General features: G+C 41.1%; 1 long non-coding RNA gene across 5 annotated transcripts in view; it reads left to right on the top strand.

The window, feature by feature from the left end:
• Positions 1-21,120, top strand: part of LOC144321947 (uncharacterized) — a 242,919-nt gene that overhangs the window by 122,737 nt on the left and 99,062 nt on the right. For all 5 annotated transcript variants that reach the window (XR_013387490.1, XR_013387492.1, XR_013387491.1 and 2 more), the window contains one exon: positions 18,020-18,203. This is a non-coding gene — a long non-coding RNA (uncharacterized LOC144321947). The remainder of the gene's footprint in view (positions 1-18,019; positions 18,204-21,120) is intronic.

Below are 21,120 nucleotides of genomic sequence, written 5' to 3'. Positions count from 1 at the left end.
GTCCAGGGGCAGCCATGTTGGACTTCTGATCTATAGAATTGTAAGGTAATAAAAATATGTAAGTAAGTGGTGTAGCGGCATTTGTTCTCAAGATGCCTGTTGGAAATAATCTTAACTATGGCAGTTTCTTAGCCTTTATAATAAGAGCTTTCCGCCTGGTAGGGTCCTTTTAGAAGATATGCTATATTAGGCTATTAGGCCCCCTTTGGAGTGACTTAAGAGTGACCTCCTTTTTCTCCAGCCTGCCCCCTTCACTTCATTACTCAGATGAGCCTGTCATAGTCACATTTGTGTTATGAGATTGCTCACTTGGTCACAGTTAATTTGAACAGAAGACTTGTATAGCTTAATGTGGGCCAATGAGCATCTCTTTCCCAGGAGTGTGGCTTGGGTTGAGGCAGGCATTAGTCACAACCTCTGCATGTGGCTTGAACTGAGATGATGGTGTGACTTTGAGAGCTGGGTGGTGGCTACAGGCATGGAGAAGGTAAAAATCAGGTCTGTAAGGAGAGGAGTCTGATGATGATGGACAGAGTAGAGATAAGGGTCAAAAAAAAAAAAAAAAAAAGACCAAGAAGGTGTGGCCTGTTCCTCTGACCCTTAGTCAACATTTTTTTTTACCCCTCCTCGATCCCAGGTGTATTCCTGCCCCAGATTCCACAAGACAACATTGTACCATTAGACAGAAATGGCCTCCCCCCCACCCCTTAACCTTCTTTTTTTTTTTTTTTTTAATTTTTATTTATTTATGATAGTCACACAGAGAGAGAGAGAGGGAGGCAGAGACACAGGCAGAGGGAGAAGCAGGCTCCATGCACCGGGAGCCCGATGTGGGATTCGATCCCGGGTCTCCAGGATCGCGCCCTGGGCCAAAGGCAGGCGCCAAACCACTGCGCCACCCAGGGATCCCACCCCTTAACCTTCTAAGAGTTTTTCTGTTCCTTACAAACAAAATAGCCTTAACTAAAATACCTATTATGATATAGATAAATCACGAAGATGGGAAGGAGATTCCATTAATGTCATTTTGAGTCCTTTTCCATGCTGTATTCTCAGGAAGCTTATAGAAAGGTTTAGAGAGTAAGATTATGCTGTAGGCCAAGGGAGCATTTCATACTTCTGCAGCTCTAGCTAGGGATCATGGTAGGGCCTGCCTTGTAGGCTTAGAGATCCCTGGATGTAGAATGCTTCTTTAGGCTCTGGCCAAATGCATCTGAAGCTCATGTACAAAATTAATGTGGGCAAAGGGGTACTTTCATTTTATTTTTTTCATTTGTTTTTATTGAAGTTCAATTTGCCAACATATAGTATAGCACCCAGGGCTCAACCCATCAAGTGCCCCCCTCAGTGCCCATCACCCAGTTACCCCATCACCCCACACACCTCCCTTTCTGCAACACTTTGTTTCCCAGATTTAGGAGTTTCTCATGGTTTGTGTTCCTCTCTAATTTTTTCTACTCAGTTCCCTGCCTTTCCCTTGGAACTGGAGGGTATTATGCTGAGTGAAGTAAGTCAAACAGAGAAGGACAATCATCACATGGTTTCACTCATACAGGGAATATAAGAAATAGTGAAAGGGATTATAAGGCAGAGGGGTACTTTTAAATCAGGATTCTGCAATTCTAGGTGACTTTTCTGCAGCAAACTTAAACACATACACATGGCACCTTAAAACCCAACCTTAGTGCTTTTCTATATTTAACCTAATTTTAAGAATATGTATGGCAGATATTTTGTTTTCTTGGAGGAGCATTTGTAGCCAGAAATGGTAGTTTTCCTAATCACCGTTAACTCATAGAGTTTTTTTAGTTTTATTTTAAAGATTTTATTTGTTTTAGAGAGAGAGAAGATGAGTGAGAGAGTCAGAGTGAGAGAGAGAAAGAGAGAACACACAAGCAGCGGGGAGAGGCAGAGGGAGAGGGAGAAGCAGACTCCCCACTGAGCAGGGACCCCCCCCCCCCATTCCCCAATGCAGGGCTTGATCCCAGGACCCCAGGGTCATGACCTGTGCCAAAGGCAGACACTTAACTGACTGAGCCACCCAGGCACCTCTAACTCATAGAATTTAAAAAGCAATCACAAAATCAAGCTATTCAACTTTTTAGTTATGCAGACAAGGAAATATCCTCAGAAGGGTTACGTGGCTTATTTTATGACTTCGGTGGGGTCTGTATGTGTATCTATATACAGAACTATGAAACTCAGGATTATTTAGAGAATGAATGAAGTATCAGAGAACATAGAAATCTTTGAACTGAAATATTTCTATGAATACCAAGTAATTTTTTTATAATACATATAAAATCTTATATCTTACCTTTCTTTTTATGAATTGGAATTATTTCTATAAACTCAAGTGTGCTCAAAGAAATACAATTTCTTTGATGGACTATATGTTATTAACTAGAAGTTAGATAGCCCTAAAGGTAACATATCCATGCATTTGTTCATCTTCTCTCTCTCTCCTTCCTCCTTTCCTTCCTTTTTCCCTTCCTTCCTTTTATCTTTCTAAGTATTAATTATCGAGTGGCTGTCATATACCTATTTCTAAAACTTGGCAATACATGAATAAAATAGTATGCTCCCATGGGGTTCTCCTCTCATGGAGCTCTTACCTTCCTTACGTTGGAGTTGGGGAGAATAAGGAGAAAACATATAAATATATAAGATAATTTCATTTTATTTTATTATTATTTTTTAAGATTTTATTTATTATTCATAGAGATGCAGAGAGAGAGAGAGAGAGAGAGAGGCAGAGACACAGGCAGAGGGAGAAACAGGCTCCATGCAGAGAGCCTGACGTGGGACTCGATCCAGGGTCTCCAGGATCACGCCCTGGGCTGCAGGCAGCACTAAACCGCTGCGCCACCGGGGCTGCCCTATAAGATAATTTTAGATAATGATGAAGTGCTATGAAGAGAATTAAAAGCAGCCATATAATAGATAATAATAGGCTGGGGTAACACAGGGTATTATTTCTTAAGGTAAGGAGGTAACATTTAATTGATCTACTTATTCTGTCTATCCATCCATCCTATCTATCTTCTCTGATTATATAAGACAACATGTTGATCGATTTACTCTCAGTACACAGGGATTAAGTCACTTTCCCAAATCACAGAGTTCATGATTTTAAATCTGATTTTCTTTCCATTGCTTCTACTTGCCTCCTCAAAAGGGCACTGGATTGAGAATCTGTTCTCAAAAAATTCATATTCAAGTTAGAGAGAAAACAAATACAGGATAATATTTCAAAGTACCAGTTGGTTTCTTCCTCTTTTCCACAATCCTCACAAAATCCCTTCACTTGTATCCCAAGGACTTCTTCTTTGGCTCCTACTCTCTCCCCTAGGGCCCCCCAGATGAAGACATGAGGCAAATCAGAAACAAATTCTACAAAGAGTCAACTATTCTTTTGGAAAGTTCCTGGTAGATGTGAAGGAAAAGGTTTAGACACACACTTATACTGTTTATGTTCCTGATCTCAGAGTCTAGTCTATAAAAACTCTACTGTTACTGAAGCAGATACCCTCTGTCATCAGTTCTAGCCAATTGTGAGGAAACTGAATCACTACACACCTACTGCTTTCTTTGATGGACCTTGAATATCACCAGGTGTCTGCTTCAGTCATCTGGTGGAGAATCATGGTTGTGTATATAAGAAGGTCAGTCCAGATCTGACCTGTTCTAGTAGTTAGCCCAGGAGCACACAGACTTCACAGATGGGAGGAAGGAGAGACAGTGATGACATGAATTGGAAGCTTCAGTTCTGACCAAGATGGGGCGAGATATTGTCTGAAATCATGTGTTGTGTTTTGTCATATATGTTGTCTGCTATCATAACAAACTACTCCACATGTCAGTGGCTAAAAACGATAAACATTCTTTTACTTAGTCTGTGGGTTGGTGATGTAGGCTGGACTTGGCTGAGTTGTTCTGGTCTCAGCTAGGCTCATTCCTATTTCTGATGTTGGGATATTGACTGATCTAAGATTGCCCCTGCTGAGATGACTGGGGGCACTAAGTTCTTCCCATGTCTCTCATCCAGCAGACAGCCTATGCATGCTCTCATGGCACTATAGAAGAGTGAGAGCAATCAAGGCCAATTGTGCTAGTGCTTTTTAAGCAAGCATCTTATTGGCCAAACAGGACTTATAACCAAGCCCAGGGTCAGCATGGAATGGGGACTGCAGATTTGCATGGCAAAGAACATGCAGTTTCAAGAGCAGGTGAAGAATTGGGACCATTGATGCAATCAACAACATGAGTTATTCACAATTAGAATGTTAAGGATTACTTATTTTTTAGGTGGTCTGGACATAGTTTGAAGGGTAGATAAGGACAGGGAGAAAGTGGAGGCAGGAAACACAGACAGAAGCATATCCAGGGAAATAACAATGCCTGAATCTGGAGTAACTGGGAAAATGAGAGTAGAGTGATGAGAGCTATTGCCCAACGTGGATGAGCTGGGGATGAGGAAATGCAAAAGAAAAGGAGGAAGCAAGGTGGATTCTGGAGTCACTGATCAGGAGGGTAGTAGTGACCTTAACAGGCAGGTGACATGAGTAGGGCAGGTATGTGGGAGACAGAGCAGCAGAAAAGCAACATGGGGGGAGGGTTATCTGCTTAGAGCTGTAATGCATGCTGGGAGGATAAAGGCTGTGAGTACTGGAGGTGTGGTGAGGCCAAGAACTCAGGGGGCTTGAAGCTCATGGACAATCACTTAGAGTCATCATATTGGACAGAATTGGGAATTTGCGAAGGCTCTGATGATGGTGTGTAAGTCTTACTGGGTTACCCTTCAGTATTCCCAAGACACCGTGTCTAATGGATAGTGCTTGAGGAGACCCCCGAGAAGGTGAGGACATGATGGTGTGCCCAGATCATGACTCCCTGCCTCCCCACAATTGCCAGGCTCTGCTGCGGGTCTAATCAATTACATTGCTTTCACTTTGTCCCCAGCCACTTGTCTCAGCTCACATTCAGGTGCTGTCTGAATGTGTCTCTTCTATCCTATCTAGTTCAATAAACCATTGTAAAAGCTGGCAATCAGGATGAAGCCAAGCATTCTAAATCTTAACTTATTTTTCTGTTTTGCCAATAAGAAAGTCTTTTTAAGACAGCCAAAGTGGAAAGTATTTTGAATTTCTTTTTCTGTCTGTTCTTGAATTCCTCAGGATCACCACTGATAACACTCAGAATGATTTCTGGGACTCGGCACTAGGGCTTAAAATAGTTTGAAGGCTTCTGGGGCAACCACTTGATATGAGAAGTGGTTTGTTAGCCATGTTAAGGAAGAATCAGATGTCATGTTGTACAAGGTTAATGAGCAACAACTGCCTCATAGCTTGAGTGTGGCCCATACCACATACCCTGGTTTCTGCTCACTCCAGAGAGAGTCCCAGGGTTGTAGGTAAAATAGAAGTTATTAAATACAGACATTATTTTTTCTGGGTCTTAGATCTATTCAATCCATCTTTGTCTCGTTTGTTCTTGTGAGGCAACTCCTGCCATTTGAAGTAAGCCGAGGTTCCATGAAGGGCCAAGTTGTTTTTGCATTGTCAAGGAGACCAGGAAATAGAACCTGGGGAGCAAAACAAACCCTTTGTGGGAGTGGATGTTGCTTGAATGTGGAAAATGTGAAACGATGTGGCTTTCTGGCTCTTTCCAGGCACTAACTTCTGCTGGATTTTGTGAAGGGGCTGGCAGGAGAGGGATGCATTTCTCTTTTCTCCAATCCAGCATGAAGCAGCTATTGTGTAATCACCAATCATGAAGGAACTGTGGTTCTAAGCCAGTATTTCACAGAGCATGGTCTGTGGGCCTGAGGCAACGGATCAGCTTCACTTGTGAGAATATCTCTGCACTGGGCTCCTGGGAATTATTATTTATTTATTTATTTATTTATTTATTTATTTATTTATTTATTTATTTATTTATTTATTTTAGCATGTATCCTAGGTACTTGATGGATAGGAATCCACTATCCTAGTGGACAAGTGTCCATTTATTTGTTATTATTTGTATGCTTCGAAAGAACACATAGTAGCAGGAACAAAGAATTAAAAGTAGGCTCCTTGCTTGTGGCTATGCAAAACAATCTAAGCTGACTTCTGACTTTAAGGCATTATCTGACATTGCTTACACATCTCTGGTTGTGCTAGCAGGGTGTGATGGAGATGACTAGTTATTCACCAACAAGTCCTGCTCTCCCTTGCATGTAACAGAGTTGTTCCTGGACCACTTGGCCCACTCAAATCCAGCAATGGCCTCTGACTAGTTCTCTAGTGAAATGCAGTTGAGATGCTGTCTGCCTATTTCTTTCCCTTTGGCCTGGGTGTAGAGGAGTCTGAGGCCTAAGTAAGTGATGAATAGCACCCGGGTCCTCAAATTAACCGGGTGCTGAGAGTACCTGCTTTGGACTCTTACCTGAATAGGAAATAAGACTTATTGTGCGGGGCCCCTGAGATTTTAGGGTATCAATGGCTTTTGTTACCCGAAGTAATTCATAGATTGGCCTATTACTTACGCAGTTTGAGGTAAGAACTGTGTTCTTTGACAGCTCAGTTCAAAATATACAAGGTTTACTCAAACAAACCTAGTAATCTTCTGAAAAGTAGGGAATCATCTCTTAGTGGAAAGAGTATTGGTCTTAGAACTAGGAAAGTGGATCCGAATCCTAGTGCTGCCACTTACTGGCTCTGTAGTTTTAGACAAATCACTCAATGATGTTGAGCCCCAGCTCCTTCCATTATTTAGTGACAATAATAATAATACGGTATTATTTGCCTCTCAATATGTGTGTGAAAGTCAGGGATTCTCTCATGAAAACACTTTGGAAATTACAAAGTGCTGTCCTACAAATGAGAGGGATCACTTGGCTCTTTTTTTGTTACAGAGCTGGAGTGAAGTGCTGTTTTCTAGCTTTGATATTTTCAGAAGCTTCCCAAGTCTCATTTTTTCCCTTCGGAAAATGGGGATAATAAAGCTTACTAGGATGATTGTGATAATAAAAATGAGATAACATACATGATGGTGTCTAGCCCAAGCCGCAGCATATTGCAGGAATGCAGACAAATGTTCGCTCCCTTCCCTGAGGGAAGGCTGTATGCTAGAGGGAGGCAATTCAGGACAAATCCGTTCGGCTGATGATAAATATGAACTGATTGCTTCCTTTGCTTATATTTTACTCACCTCTGCTGACTGGTGAGATGATATTCATTGTATCATGTGTCCCTTTCTTGCCTGTGCTTGATGGTAACCTCACAGCAGCAGGAAAGACAGCCACAGAGGAGCATGAAGTATTACCTGTTTCTACTGCTTCTCTCACAAAGATGGAAAAACTCTAGGCTTTGTGAGTCTGATGGGACCACTTACTGAAGCCTCTTGCCAGCCAGACCCTGAGACCCTGGTATTCCCGAGTGCTTTTGCGAAACCCATCCTCTTCGTTTCTCTCTTTTGTCTTCACTTGACTTATTCTTTACCCCAGTGTCCTCTTTATTTGGACTATCTTCAAGCTAATCTACTTGATTAGAGGTTCACAACACAGAAACCTGGCTCTAAGATAAGTTTTTTATACGACAGTAATGGTAATTCCTGCGATTTATTTGTGTGCTGAGCTACCATTTCCATAATACTTTCTTTCAGTTGAGTTATCTTGTTTGTTCGCTGTTGGTTTACATAGGCTCATAGCAGCCATTCATTATTTTGTTCAGTGTAGGTGCATTTATTGAGCAGAACACCATGGGAGAGTGCTGGGAAGATAGGGTGGAGGGTAGAAGGGATAGAGAGCTAATATTTATCAATTATGCATTTTCTGTCAAGTTGGTTTTAATGGAAGTTAGCTAATTTAATTCTTTAAATAATTTTTCTGAGGTATTGCTAGTGCTTCGCTCAGTATGGTTGTTTAAAGTTTTATTAACTGTCAAATTCCATAGAGAGTTTAAAAACTTTGTCCAAAGTCAAAAAAGTTATGTGGTGATGGAGATGGGATTTAAATTCTGGTCTCTCTGGTTCCAAAGCCCATGCTCTTTTCCTGGAGTTACTGCAGAGGATCGACAGAGATAAGTAGTTGCTGTCCAGATAGCCCCATGTCCATTTACTTGGGGAGCAAAGATATAAACATTTGAGTAGAAAGACAAGGGAGCATTCGTCTCCTCCTTCCTCCTCGTCTCTATCCCTCCTGCAAAATTTATTATCTATCACGTGGCATCCAGTATTCCAGGCTCTGGGGTACAATATCCTCCATCTTGTAGTGACCAGTTTAATGTTTAAGATAGATAAATTGATAGAATGATAAACAGCTAGATGGATAATCTAATGTGTGGTAATGACAGCTGCTAAGAACAAGAAAGTAGAGCAAGGGGTAAACCATGATGGAGCTTCTAGGTTAGATGTAGTGGTTGGAGAAGGTGACATTTTGGGTAGGTGACACCTGAGTAGGTGGCATCTGAGTAGACCTAAATGAAGTGAAACCCTTTGCGGGGGTGGGGAAGGAATAGCATGTGGAAAGCCCAAGGCAGGAGTGGGCTTAGTATTCAGGGTTGGAGTCAGCTCAGGATGATTGGGGGATGAAGATGGAAAGTTCAGGAGAGGCCTGTGGCCCTTGGGAAAGCCTTTAGATTTTATTCTGAGTGAGGTGGAAAGCCATTAGCATTCTGAGCAAAGAAGTGATAGCTGCCTTAACATTTACCAGGAAGCACTATGGATATTGTGTGGAGTTTAGATTTTAGAGTCAGGGAGCCCAGCTCAGTCATTTGCAGTTGATCATACTTGAGAAAAACCCAACGATGAACATGAATGGTATCCAAAACAAATACTACATTTCATTCCTTCACTTTCTGTTCTTATCTTTGGATTTTTTGTTTCAATTCTTTGTACATCTCTTTAAATGTATTAAATTCCTACTGCATTCAAGGTACTGTGAAAATTGCCATTTGTGTCCTTATTCCTTTCTTTAAATCTGTACCTACAATCTAGATTTTTTTTTTCTTTTTACCTAAACCAAATTACAAGTTGTCCCACTTATCTCAACAGAGGTAGAAAGAAATCAACTACTTTGGTTTTCTGATAGCAGAGACCTAGCTACAGGTCTAAAATGAAATGAACTGGCATTATGGTGATAGCAGGCCAGCTTGCCGAGAGCACCCCTTCTCAATGATGGCAAGCTACTGTTGGACACAGTCATGACAAAGGCTGGTGTTTGTGATCAACTTCAAACTTGGACCCTTTCCCATCTGGGTAGCACTTGCTGTCCTCCAGCTGAAGTGGGTGATTGGATTGAGACTATCACATGTCAAATGCCACGAAGAGCTATTAATTTGAGTGGAATAATTGAATAGCCTGACTTGCTGGAAAATGTAACTACTTTACATATCATCGTAAATTGTTTCCCAAGCTATCTTGGCCTCCCTTCAGCCATGAAAATATTCAGATGTGAAAAAAAAAAAAAAAAAAAGATGCTTCTTGAACACTTACCCATGAAAGTCAATGAGATTGCTTTGGACTTCTCTGTAACACTCCAACTATCCACACATGGAAGTTGTTACCTGCCCTGTGTTTGTTTAAATGTTGGTAGATGTAATGCCAGCACTGCTGTTTGGTAGTGCAATGCTTACTTCTGTGCAAAGGAGTGAATAGTCCAGAACTCTTCAACTTAATTTTGGAACATTCTTTCAATTAAAGAATGAGTCTTCTCTCAGTACATCATGATGATTTTATGTCTTCTCTCCAATTTAAAATATTCTTGGATTTTGAAACTGGATTATGTTCATGCATAATTACTCTCACATTGCAATGAGAGTCTGAACTATAGGACTGACATAGCATGTGAAGGCTGGGCCTCAGGTACATCTGGGAAGAGTTTAAGAAAGTCAATTGTCTTTGTATTTATCACAGTTTGTCCAGATCCTCCTTGCTTCCAGGTCAAGCTTAAATCTTAACCTTCTTTAAGAAGTTACACTGAAAAAAATATTTTAAAAAAGTAAAAAAAAAATAATAATAATAAAAAGAAGTTACACTTGAGTTGTTCAGCACATATAATCCACTCTCCCTTCTCAGAGAAGAGGGACAAGAATGATATTTTCTTAGCAACCATGGTGTTGGATTGTCACGTCTCATCTGATATTTACACAAGTACTCTGTGAGGTAGGTGTTATTGTCCTCGTTTAGCCCAGGGAAAGGGTCTGACGTATCCATGGTCACACAGCTAGGAGGTGGAAGTGTCTGGATGTGAATTCAGATCTGTGTGACAGTAGAACTCTCCACCAAGCCATGTGATTTCTTAGGACATTCCAAACGCTTACAGCAAGATATACATTCCTTAGCACTTCATCACATACCAAGCTTTGTACTTGCCATTGTTTTTTGTGTGGATTTCTATTCCCAGCAATGTTACAATGTCCATGAAGGCGGTTCCAGGACACACAAAGACCATGTGGCCTCTGCCTTATGGGAGCTTGGCACAGAGTTACAGGCATGAAAAGCAAGATGTTTCCTAACCCATGATGGGGAGTCTGAGGGGACTGTACAGAGGATACACAGGCAGTGCAAAGGAATGGTCTCCTTGTCTCTGTGGAGTTGGGGTGAGGGTGGGTGGGAGCAGAAAATATTTTGTAAACTTTAGCTCTTCAGATGAACAGGTATTTGTCCAGAACCTGGAAGATTTGGGCCAGGGCGAGGCTTAAAAGGGAAAATATCCCAGGCAAAAAGAAGTCACCAGGCTAGGAAATGCAGCCAGGTATGCTGCATAATGATGAAGAGTTCTGAAGGGATGGATCATGCATTAGAAGGGCAAGAGAGGCACACAGAAAAGAGGCTATAGGGAGGGGTAGGCAGAGAGCAGGACATGAGTTTCTTGAATACTTACTGAGTTTGAATTTTATTCATTGTTTCTTATGCCAATGAAAGATTGTAAGCAAGAGTGCAATTCAATCTAAAACAAAAGTCTCATTTAAGGCTGTATGTGGTATGGCAATTACTTGGAAGGTATTTGAAGAGTGGATAGGAGGGCAGTTAGGAAACTGTTGGAATTCTCCATGCAAGAGAAGATGAGGTCCTGGGTTAGGTGAGGAGCAATGCAAAGGGAAGACAGTCCATGGAGACACACTCAGCATGTTTTTTGCTGTGGGTGACCTTGAATGCTTCTTGTGGCGAATCATTTCCTACTCAATTGCTCTTACCACACAGTCCCAAACATGTGAATTCCCTTTTTCTTGGCCTGCAATGCTAAGAGCTTCATTTGCTATAACAATAATGAAAAGAATGTGAGTGGAGATGACTGTAAAGCATGGAGTCCTGCCCCAAGATGGGGGGGTGAAGTTGAGCCCTCTCTTCCGCACTGAACCCATGCGGGCAGAATTACTCATCATCATTTGTTGGCATTGGAGACAGTGATTCATAGATGAAAATAACTTCAGAATATTTAAGAAAAGCCAGGAGGAAAATCAGAATTATTACCAAAATAATTTTTCTAGCAGGACTCTGGCCATTTATCTTTTCACATAAGTGAAGCTAAACTATATTAGCAAGTGTTACAGCAATTTAAGAGTTCTTAGCTGTGTGTCCTTGAAGACTATAATATTTGTAGGAGGTAGTTCCACTGCTATAAATCTATGTTGACAGGTGTAAATTTACACTAATAAATTAATAACACAAGTAATAAAAACAAACCCCAGCTCCTAGGATACTGGATTTGTGGTAGAACTGATGGTATCAAGAAAATACAGATCAAATGCCCTCTGATTGATTCTTCCTCTTGATTAGTCTAAGATTTGTACAGATGAAATCATCATACTTGGTATTTTTCTTACCTGTGTTTCTCACTTATTAAATATATTCATCACATCTCTCTACTGTTTCTCTATCCAGAGGTCTGCTTTAAGGGTGAGCTAAAAAATTAAACAAATGCACAGTATTTCTCATGAGGGCCACAGCAGAGTTTTCCGCTTCCTCTGTGTGCTGTGACATTTTGAACCTCAGCAAGCTGTTTATCTTCTAGTTTCCAGCTTCTAGGTGTTATTTTTTTCCCCTCAAGATTTGTGATAGTTCAGTAAGTTAGTGTTTTCTGGTTTTGGGTCCTCTGTACTGTGTTTCTTGAATCTCTTTGTAAGAAGGGATATTCCTGTTCATCTTTGATCACCTTCAGTTCTTAATAAAATGTCCTGGCACCTAATAGGGGCCATTTAGTTTATGTTGGATGAATAAGGACAAATGTATGCCCTTCTGGAAAAGGAAATAATTGTTTTGGGGGTGATATTGGGTGAAAGAAGGAGATACTAGTAAGCTAAATTGATATAAATCATTGAGAAAGTGGAGAAACACTGGGCATGACATATAATATGTTGAATTTTACATATGCTGAGTTTGCCAAAAACATAGCCTTATACAAAACCATTTTGGCATGAATCTTAAGAATTTTTGACTTTGTCAGCTCTGAACCAGGAACAGTTCTTTTTAAAATAATGATATCCACTTAAAAAATTCGAGTGTAGAACAAGTATGTACTTCTTTCAAAAAGAGAAACTCTACAGAAGCCTACAAATTCTTCATGGCATGTATGGATGGCTCTACCCTGATGGCTCACATGCCTGTCCCATGTGGTTACATTGCTATCTTACCTCTACTAGGTCGACATCCTCAATCACCTGGGCTGCTCCGCCTCTTCACATTGACTAGACAGGACTCTCCCTCCTCTTCTACTGCAGCATATGTAGTGTGTCTGTGCTGGCTTCCTATGGGCACCATCACAGTTCATCTGGCTTAAAACAACACCTGAAGTCTGTGGATTAAAGTGTGGCTGGGTTCAACTGAATCCTTTGCTTAGGATGTCACAAGGCCAAAATTAGCAGAATCACTTACTGACAGTTGTAGGACCGAGATTCTTATTTCCTTACTGGCTGTCAGCCAGGATCTGCTCTCTGTTCCCAGGGCCCCTTCATTCTTTCCCATGGGGTCTCTTCCATTAGAAGTTCTGTCGTCATACTGCCCACCAAAAGGAAAAGTTTTGCCAGGTGGAGGCTAGTCAGTCCTCTGTAGAAGATATCTAGAGCTAACAGTTGATTAATAAGACATTGTCACTTTGCATATAGCCCTAATAAATTTAGTTTACGTCTACTTTAGAGCCTAGTTTCTGAACCCTAGATGTCTGTTTGATTACTATTAGAAGCCAGATAGCCAGCCATTTGGACATGTTTCATGTGCATGTAAGGACTTACCCTTGCACAGATGGTATCAACTCATCTCAGGGTCCCTCAGCCACATTACTGATACTGATAGTACCCTATGTCATGCAAATGCCTTTGAAAGCATCATAGCATGGTGCAGTATGGAAGGAGAATGTGAATGCAGGTAATTGTCAAATCCCAGGCAGTATGATGATATACTGGAAACTGCCACTCTTTTGGCCAGAGCTTTCTCTTTCTTCCCCCCCAAGCCTAGACAGGTTTATGGGAATAACTCAGGTATCATGAAGGACTCTCTTGAGTAACTGCCACCATCACCAGCTTCCAGATGATTTGCAAGAGAAGCTATTTAACTTTCAGTAACTAATTCAATAAAGAATTTCAATTACCCAACAAATTTAATAGAATTTTCTGAATTTGGGAAGTACAGATGAAGCATTGGAAATTATACGATCAGTCCTAAGGTAGCAAAGTAAGAAAAGATTTGAAAGTATGGCTTAGGAACAGCATGGCATCTTGATGCTATAAAAAATCGTTGACATTAAAAGTGATGCTGGGGAATCTTGAAGCTTTAAAATGGGAAGAGCACATAACCTCAAACTCACTGCAATTTCCATATGTCACTTTTGGTGACATCATCTAAGATTAAGACCATTGGTGAGATACCATATTCTGTAGACATTTCTGGGCCTTTAACATGAGGATGATGGAATCTTCCCTATATTTTCCCCTATGAGACCGCTTGCAAAAGCAAAGCTGGTTGGTGCTTACTTCATGCACTGAGCTCCTTTGTAGGGTGCCTTTAAAGCACTGTTTTGATTTAGCTACAAATTGACTGCATTCCTGAATTTGGGAAATCAAATTTTAACATGAACTTGCAAATAGCTCCAGTGCTTCACCCCTAATTCATATTCCAGCAACCTTCACTGAAGCAGGAAGCAGAGTCAAGCTGTTGCCATGAAGATCATTTCAAGAGCTCAGAAATCCTCCAGGGATCCCTTTATCACTGCTTTTCAAAGAGGCCTTTATTCATCTCTTCTCCTGTTTCCTGCAAAGGGAGTTGTGTCCAATACTCGAGGACATGGTGAAGCCAAAAAGGACCCAAAGACTCCTCCAGGACTATGATCTTCTGAATTGTGAAATCTGCCATTCTGATCAGTATCCTTTCTTCCCACCCTACCACATTGGAATAAATGCTATTCTTCTGTGAAACTTTACTGTATAATAAACCTGCCTCTTTATTTTTAAAGGACTGAGCTTCCAGGTCAGTTGGCATTTGTTTTGCTTTAAGTCTTTTGGTGTAAACATCCATCAAATTCTCATAAAAAGTAACATTTTTGGACTATATTATCTACTTGAAGACTGTTTTACTTTTATTTTATTTTATTTTTTAATTACAGTATTGTTAACATATACTGTTATATTAGTTTTATGTATATAATATAGTGATTCAGCATTTCTGTGCATTGCTCAGTGCTCATCATGGTAAGTGTACTCTTCATCCCCTTTATCTATTTCCCCCATCCCCCACCCCAACATCCTTCTGGTCACCATCAGTTTGTTCTCTATAGTTAAGAGTCTGTTTCTTGGTTTGTCTCTCTCTTTCTCTCTTTCTACTTGAAGATCTTAATTGACACAAATTTTCCTTATGACTGGGCACCGAAAAGTCTCTTGATGTAAGTCAATAAAGTGGACTTTTATTTCAAGTATGTTATGCTTAATTTTTTTTCCTCTGAAAGGTATAGGGGCAAGAGATGAAATGGTAAAAATAAAATAAAAATAAAAACGTAAGAAATCTGTATTTATATAAGTAATTACAGATACGAATGTAGGTCCAAAGTTACTAAGTGGATTCAATGTATTTTCAGTAAGGTTAGGACTAAAAATTACATCACGTATTTCATCTCATTTGAGGTAGCTGGGAATTACCATTTTCCTTTTGAAAGGGAAAATAGGAGCTTTTCAAACTCACAACATTCTGATGGAAACATACTGTCCTATTTTATGGGGGACATGGAGAAAGAGAAAATAAGGTAGATTTTTAAGAAGCCTAAAAGGAGGCAGGCATTATCAATTGCATTTATATTCAATCCAAAAGATCATATGATTTTCTTCTGAAAAAATGTTAACCTTGGTCTACATCTATATGCATAATCAAATTAGGGTGTGAGAGGGGCGCCTGCATGGCTCAGTCAGTTAAGCCACTGACTCTTGATTTCGGCTGAATAATCTCAGGTCATGGGCTCTGCGGTAGGCACAGAGTCTGCTTCAGATTCTCTCTCCCTCTCCCTCTGCTTCTGCCTCATCTGGCACATGTACTAACATGCTCATGCTCTCTATCTCAAACAAAAAAAACTAAAAGAAACCCCAAGGTGTGAGTACATGCTGGGGGTGTAACTATATATTGAAAGTGTATGAACCCACAGAGCAAACCAAATCCATATTCTTTTTTTTTTCAAATCCATATTCTTAAAGTAGCTACTATTCTTACTTGATGGGAAGTAATTAAATCTTTTAAAATGCAGTATCAATATGTATTTTATCTATATGAGTATATATAGACAAAATTATATGTGTGTGTGTATATATATGTATATAAACATATATATACAAACATATATATACATAATGAGATAAAAGCTAAATTTGTATTTATTTTTTAGAACACTAGAATTCAAAGACAGTTTCTGGGGAAACAAGTGTGACCCATGAAGTATGTATTTATTCTCTTCTGAAATAGGGCTTTTTCAGTGACAAAAATGGAGAATGCTCATCTGCATCATAGGGAAATTAATGATTGGACAAGAAATAGACTGATGTGCTCTATTAAGATCTAAAACAAAAAATAAGGTAGCCCGGGTGGCTCAGCGGTTTAGCACCGCCTTCAGCCCAGGGTGTGATCCTGGAGACCCGGGATCCCTGCATGGAGCCTGCTTCTCCTTCTGCCTGTGTCTCTGCCTCTCTGTGTGTGTGTGTCTCTCATGAATAAATAAATAAAATCTTTAAAAAAATAAAATAAAACAAAAAATAATACTTGGCTTCAGGTATTTAGAAGTACTGCACAGACCCAGTCTTACAGTCGGATTACCATTTTCCCATTTTCAATGATTTGAGGATATAAAACCAAGACAAATAAATACCACTCTTGAGTATCTGCCATATTCAAGCCAGAACTGTATGTAATGAAATGGCCAAGATAGGAAGTATTCATGACTTAAAACTGTGACTTAAACATGACCATGGTTAGGGAAGGCCCTGGCCAAGCTTCAGAGGAGCAGGAAAGGTCTAGTCAGGGTGATGAAATGGCAAGTGGGTACAGGTGGTTTCTTAGTAAGTCAGAAGCCTCCCGCTGGTCTAAATAATATATTGATAGTCAGATGGAACATAGAAATGAAACGTTCAGGAGGAAATGTTTGGAGAACAGCAAGGAGGTCTGTTTGCAGGTAGGAAAACGTAATCCTCAGGAGTTGGAGAGAAAGACTGGCAAGACTTCTTGTTTAGAGGAATTGAAAAATAGGGCATACCACCAACCTGAGATTCAAGATGTGGGAACCTACCAAGGATTCAGCCTATTTATGGTTCTCAAGAACCTGCGTACTTAACTGGGATCTCAGTGAGGCTAATAGCAGACACCATTTAATGCTGATGTCTCACTACTGACCTGAGTGGCTCGTGACAGTTACCCTGTCTCAAAAGGGACCGATTCCAGAATTCTAAATATAGAAGGAAATGCAGATGATGGTCATAGAGCCTCAGATAAAGAATAAAGGAAGTCATTGGCACTCCTCCAATTGTCTTGCAGGTGCAGAAGTCATTTAATTTTCTGTGTGTGTATCTTGAATACATATGCCACCTAGTTAGTGGCACAATAAACACATTCACATTAAATGTCAATACGTATTTTAATGTTTTAATCAGTGTATGTACTAAATAATTTGAGTTTGCAAAGAGATTATGGAGACTGAATCCAACCTTAAGCTTGGCAGGAAATTAATACTTGGACAGGAATACTAGTGCATTTTGCTATGGCATATACTCAGATTTAGAATAAAACCACTGTATTTTCTGTATTTTTCAAACCAATCTAGGGATATAAAACTAAATCTAGTTAGAATGAGAATATTAAATTAAAAAAAAAAGTCATTAGAATGGAACTCAGAGCTGCCACATAGAACTGTGGGGTGAAGCACAGTCATTAGTGACCTGTAGGAACACAGACCAGCCTCACCACAGGGAGAATCGGAGAGTCTGGTCCAGCAGGACAGAAGGTACGGTCAGGAGCAGCCCTGACAAACAAGGCCCTCTGACAGTTCTCTTTAGAGCTCTGCTGGTAGCAGCCATCCACTTGCTTAGGCTAAATGTGAGCTCTGAGTGGACGTAGGGATCAGATCACAGCACCCCCCTTTCCCTGCCCATTCACTTGGTGCTTTGAGGGCTTAGCATGCTGCCTCCTCACGTGAGTCTCTGTTTTGTCCATGTCTGGCAATCACTGCTTGGAACCTCGCCTCTGGCAGCTGAGGATTTCAAGTCTCCAGACCTGTCATGATGCTCTCCAGGAGAGGCATCAGGCTGTCATCATCTATTAGGCGGCGCCTGGCTGACACAAGAGGACTTTCGGCAAGGGCCCCTCTCTCTCAAGCTCCTGAATCGCATCTTTTGATAGGAGTTGAGATAAGAAACCAGTTCAGAATCCAAATTGAGGCACTTAGGTGCTCTCCTGCCTGCTTGGCCTAATTCATTAAGTCACTGTTTTGTAGTTTGGGGAAAGTTTGCATAGTTCTGACAATTTCAAGATTTTAGATGTAACCATTGATTTTTTTTTTTTTTCTTTTTTTCAGAGGGACTGTTCCATCGGTCATGGAAACTGAGCAGCTGGGCACTTTCTTCCCCTCTTCATCATTGCCAAGGAAATAAAAAGACCAAGATTTTAAGTACACTGCACGAAGCTATTCTTTCTGGCTCTGGATTCAGCTCCAGCCCACTCCATTCTTGAGCAGAAGAATGTCAGGTCCTGCCTTTGAGGTGCTTCTCTTGCCACAGATAGGGTGACATGACCATGTTCTTACCAGAAACTAAGACAAATTTGACCTCAGCATGTGGTATTTACAGAATTTTATCCAAATCTCTTCTTGTTATCACTCCACTACTGATCTGTGCCTCTGTTGTAGTAACTGGGATTCAATCTTGTTAACAATTTTGATGAAATCACTTCTCCCTCCTGCTTTTCTGGGTGTTCCTCTTTGTTTCCTGTCCTTTGTAGCCTTTATTTATGGCTCTCCCTTAATCGTTTTGCTTTCTTTGGTAATCATAGCCCAAATCTCTCCAGGAGCCATGCTTTCCCCACTTGCAGGGATGAAATACAAGACCCGGTTTTAAGTAATTTATGCTCACTGGCTCTTGTCATTGGTTATAGGCTAGGCATGCACTTTGAGCAGGTTCTGTGAGAGCGAGAAGGAGATGCCTTTTGTAGACTATCAGACAACAGCTGCTCTAGTTTTTGCTAAAGTCTTAGGCTAAGGTGTAAGAAGCTGTGAGGTAGTCCAAAGGTCTTATGGACCATGAAGGGTGTCTGTGTTAAAAAATTAAGCTAATGTGCAGAGGAGACCAGAGCTAAGTAGAGGTGGCATATGGAACATATCTGGTGACATAATGTGAGACCTTTCAAGCAGCTGCATCTTAAGCCAGTTCTGAGTCACCTGATTCTTTACTTCACTTGAACAAGTTTGTATTGGATTTTCTGTAGCTTAATTTTTGTTGTTGTTGTTGTTTTAAGTGATTGGGAGTTTCAGTGGTAGGTTTGGCCACTTTCTGACAGCTTTCTTGATATCATCTGGGGTCTACCTCTCTGACTATCTCCATCCACCTTCATACTTTCTGTGCTGGGTTTACCCTCTGTTGGGACATGCTGATACTTTATATTCAGTCCTGATGCTCTTTTATGGTCTGGAAGAAATTCCAAGATATAGCAACTATATTTTCCCACTTGAGTGTTTTAGGAAAACTTAATGACTCAAATAAACCATCTCTTCACTAACTGAAAGTGGGGAGGCTTCAAGGAATTTCATGTAACTGACCTGTGGATAAAGAAATATATTAAGGTCAGTGGCTCATTACTTTTTCTTTTTCTGTTGTGGACATTGTTATATTATTTTACTCTCTTCTTCTTCTTCTTCTTCTTCTTCTTCTTCTTCTTCTTCTCCTTCTCCTTCTCCTTCTCCTTCTCCTTCTCCTTCTCCTCCTTCTCCTTCTCCTCCTTCTCCTTCTCCTTCTCCTTCTCCTTCTCCTTCTCCTTCTCCTTCTTCTTCTTCTTTTTTTAAAAGAGCCACTCCTTTAATACAGAATCTTCATTAAAACCCAACCAACCTAGCCCTGTACAGCTGCCCTTTTGAATGGGGGGACCACTGTGGGGTCTCCGCCTCTCTGAGAGGCAGCAGATGCTCCTGGCCACTCATTTAACTAACTGTCCCCTGGATGGGGCCCAGATGGGAGGGCCCCCCTCCCCAGTGGGGACCCACCTTCCAGGGGACATTCGTGCATGTTTACGCCTTTTCTGATTGTGTCAGTGGCCGCGGCATGGCAACTGGGCGTCAATAAAGGTCTCTGCGGAAGCTGGGGGGCTTGTGTGTGCTAGCATCGGGGGAGGGGCAGGGGCTCAGCCACAGGGGGGTGGGTCACTCTGGGATGTTGATCACCAGGTCATCGTCCCCATCCAGGGCATCGTCCCCGCTGCCCGCGTCACTGAACATCTGCCGACAGACGGCGCTCAGGATGGTTGGGGGGGCGCATCTTGGGTGGAGGCAGTGGGGCCAGGGCTGCCCCCACCCCAGCCCCGGAACCTCGGCCCGGGAAGGTCAGCGGTCCTCCCACTTTATGACATTTTACCTGGCTGGCAGGTAACAGAGTTAACTGCTCATAAAGGGAACAGAAGATGAAAAAGATTCTGTAATAGATCTTATTATATAATGGGATCAGAATGGCTAGGAAGGTGAAGAAGTAGTTAAAGTCAAGGCAACCTCATGGTTCCTGCCATCATGCATCTTGTGATTTTCTGAGATGCTAAGGGTGACTTAAGAAGTGGGATTGAGGGGTGCCTGGGTGGCTCAGCAGTTGAGCATCTGCCTTTGGCTCAGGGTATGATCCCAGAGTCCCAGGATCAAGTCCCACATCAGGATCCTTGTATGGAGCCTGTTTCTCCCTCTGCTTGTCTCACTGCCTCTCTCTCTCTCTCTCTCTCTCCCTCCATCATGAATAAAAAAAAAAAAAAAAGAAGTGGGGTGACACAAGTGCATATTGACATCACTAAACTCTTAAGACTTAGTCATGCAATAAACAGGGATCTTCTCCTATACACAGACCATGAAGTGCATGAGAATGGAGGTTGGTTCTGGGCATTGTATGGAAGTCCAAACTGTGTTCCAAACTCAGGGCCAAACTTATGCCTTTTAGGAATACTAAAACATTCCTCTTCTACTGCTATGGGATCTAGTAATTACATTTTAATCTATGCTCTTTTAATTGGGAATTTCTCCCAAACTCTTATTTTTATTTTTTTATGACTCATAGTAGGCTAAGGGGATACAGATGCCTTGTGGGTCAAAACAAAACAAAGCAAAACATAACTCCACAGCAAATTGAAAAGCAGCCAAAGTCCTCTCCATTCCTTGGCCTTCTAGTTTCCAGTTCTCCTTATTCCCCTCTACTACAATCCTCCCCCTCCTTTGTGAGTCTGATCTATTAGGTAAAACATTTTAGCCTCAGTGCTAAGGAAGTAGCCAGTATAAAACCCTGCAATGTAAGGGCCAGAGGTTCCTGGGTAAGAAGGGTGATAAGGGCTCGATGCTCTTAGTCTGGAAACTCTTCATAGATGGGGTAAAATATAAACAGTTATGAAAAAAGTGTCATCATGATTTAAAGAGAAAAAAATGTAAGAATTACTAGG

The sequence above is a fragment of the Canis aureus genome, chromosome 10, assembly GCF_053574225.1.
Source record: "Canis aureus isolate CA01 chromosome 10, VMU_Caureus_v.1.0, whole genome shotgun sequence".
Taxonomy (NCBI): domain Eukaryota; kingdom Metazoa; phylum Chordata; class Mammalia; order Carnivora; family Canidae; genus Canis; species Canis aureus.
The sequence above is the reverse complement of the archived record's forward strand: the minus strand, read 5'-3'. Positions and strand labels throughout refer to the sequence as shown.